This window comes from Dromaius novaehollandiae, chromosome 30 (genome assembly GCF_036370855.1).
Source record: "Dromaius novaehollandiae isolate bDroNov1 chromosome 30, bDroNov1.hap1, whole genome shotgun sequence".
NCBI lineage: Eukaryota > Metazoa > Chordata > Aves > Casuariiformes > Dromaiidae > Dromaius > Dromaius novaehollandiae.
This window is the reverse complement of record NC_088128.1, coordinates 637,580-639,854: the sequence shown is the minus strand read 5'-3', so window position 1 is coordinate 639,854 and position 2,275 is coordinate 637,580. Positions and strand designations below refer to the sequence as shown.

General features: G+C 54.0%; 1 long non-coding RNA gene across 1 annotated transcript; it reads left to right on the top strand.

Annotated features, from left to right (window-relative positions):
* The first annotated feature begins 316 nt into the window (after window positions 1-316).
* Window positions 317-1,917, top strand: LOC135324006 (uncharacterized). Its single transcript, XR_010385446.1, has 3 exons — window positions 317-337; window positions 1,244-1,568; window positions 1,849-1,917. It is a non-coding gene; the product is annotated as an uncharacterized LOC135324006 (long non-coding RNA).
* The last annotated feature ends 358 nt before the right edge of the window (window positions 1,918-2,275 follow it).

Sequence of the window (2,275 nt, the reverse complement as noted above, 5' to 3'; positions counted from 1 at the left end):
CCTCGGCAGGGCAGGTCCTGTCAAGAGGGTGCTGTGTGGGTCAGGACTGCTCTCAGCTCCAGCTCACTCCTCGGACATTTCTGGACGGGCTTTTGCAAAAGGGAGGTCAAGGCAGGGGATACGTGAAAGGGAAGGAGCTGTCATGAGTCTGTGCTTGCAGTTTTATTCTCTTTGGGTGGGGTGAAATGGGATTGGATCTGTCAGGTTTAGATATGGGATGGAGGCTCCAAAACAGTGACACGGGGAGAGGAGCAGCTCTGGGAGGGACTCAGCAAATGCCTCCATCCACCCCTCAGCCTACAGACAGAGCCAGCAGCACCTTTCCAGCCTCACCAAGGTTTGTCTCCCCTGCTCTGTATCACCTGCAACCACAGAGGTGCCCTGGGCAGTGTCCTGCCCCCGGGAGGTTTCTGCAGGGCAGAGCTGAGCACCCAGCGGGTGGGATGGGGTCTCTGAGCACTGACCGGGGAGAGACGTGAGGACAGAGAAACAGCTGCCCGCAGGGACGGCTCCAGGCAGCAGAGTCATGCTCAAAGTGTGAGAGGAAACCATCAACTCCAGCACCTCCTCTCCTCTGCCAGCCAGCACAGCCCTCTGCCCTCAAGGATGTGAGGTTGAGTGTGTTTCCTTGGCAGCCAGACATCCGGAGAGGAGAAGCTCCTGGGTGCCCATCTGTCTCTCTATGCCCCTTTTTCCCCAAGCAGAAATATCATGCTATTGCTCCATGTTACCTGTCCATGCTGCCCTTGTTCTTCCCCTTGGACTCTCTGGGCAGGGGGACTTCAGATGCAGTTCAGACATTGACCCTGCAGGTCCTGCCATGCAGACGTGCCCTTGACAGTGAGGTGCCCAAGTGCCCCTCTAACCTCTGGGGCCCTGGACAATGCAGTGTTGGGGGGCTGGGAATGAGCCAACTCTCTCTTCTGGACACCCCATCCCTAGTAAATTTGACTATCCCCCTGCGGCATCTGGCTGGGCTGCAAGCTGTGCTCCAGAAGGGCCCAGCTCTCCTGTTGCCTCTGGGTGCTATGTAGGTGCCCCATGGAGACGCCACCTAGATACTAAGGCCACAGAATTGCTTCTGGGCATCTAGATGTGGACAAATGGAATGCATGCATTGTGTTCTTGGCTAGAAGGGGAGGGCTGAGACCTCCCTCAGATACTCTCAGCAAGAGTGCTGAGTCTGTTGATCTGCATTTTGAAACTGGGCTCCTCTGCTTTCAGCAGTGTCGTTTCTTTCTAGGGTAATATCAGTGCGAGTGTCTTCCACCTCGGAGGAGCATGCACAGGACAGCTGGGAAGAAGACTGATGGCCAGGCCAGCTCTCCTCACTCTGCACTAAAGCCAGAGTGAATCCTTTTTGCCTCTCAGGAATCACAGTTGTTTACCCCAAGTGCAATTGCAATGCTGAGGATCTCTACCTCCAAGAATCCTCATCAGCGATGAAAGGGGAATCTGAAAGAAAACAAATTCTTAAAACTATCAATGAACCCACACTGTTTGGAACTCGGAGTGAAGATGCTGAAAAGCCCCTCAAAGTTATGAGTGGATGAAATCTGACTAAAACTGTGAGTACAAAAATTTAGTCACCCATGTTCCAATTTACCCACTGCTGTAGGTCAGGGCTGACTCCTCTGGAGCGCACAGGCAGAGGCCCCTGCTCCTCACAGCAAACTCAGGCAGCACAAACTGGAGCTTAAGCCACAGAGCTCAAGGATGGTCTTGCTGAAGACCTACCTCTCCCTGCTGGGGAGAGACAATGTGTGTGTGTTTGGGGAGGGTGCAGGTTATGAGAAATTTTTGCTCAGAGAAGTCTGTCCTAACTTGTCACTGTCTCTTCTCCCTCAGAGAATCCCTCCCGAAGGGAGCGCAATGTCCAACAGCAGCTCCCTCCATGAGTTCCTCCTCCTGGCATTTGCAGACACACGGGAGCTGCAGCTCTTGCACGATGTGCTGTTCCTGGGCATCTACCTGGCTGCCCTCCTGGGCAACAGCCTCATCATCACAGCTGTAGCCTGTGACCACCGCCTCCACACCCCCATGTACTTCTTCCTCCTCAACCTCTCCCTCCTCGACCTTGGCTCCATCTCCACCACTGTCCCCAAATCCATGGCCAATTCGCTGTGGGACACGACGGCCATTTCCTACTCAGGATGTGCTGCCCAGGTCTTTTTCCTCTTTTTCTTGCTTTCAGCAGAGTATTTTCTTATTACTGTCATGGCCTATGACCGCTACATTGCCATCTGCAAACCGCTGCATTATGAGACCCTGATGG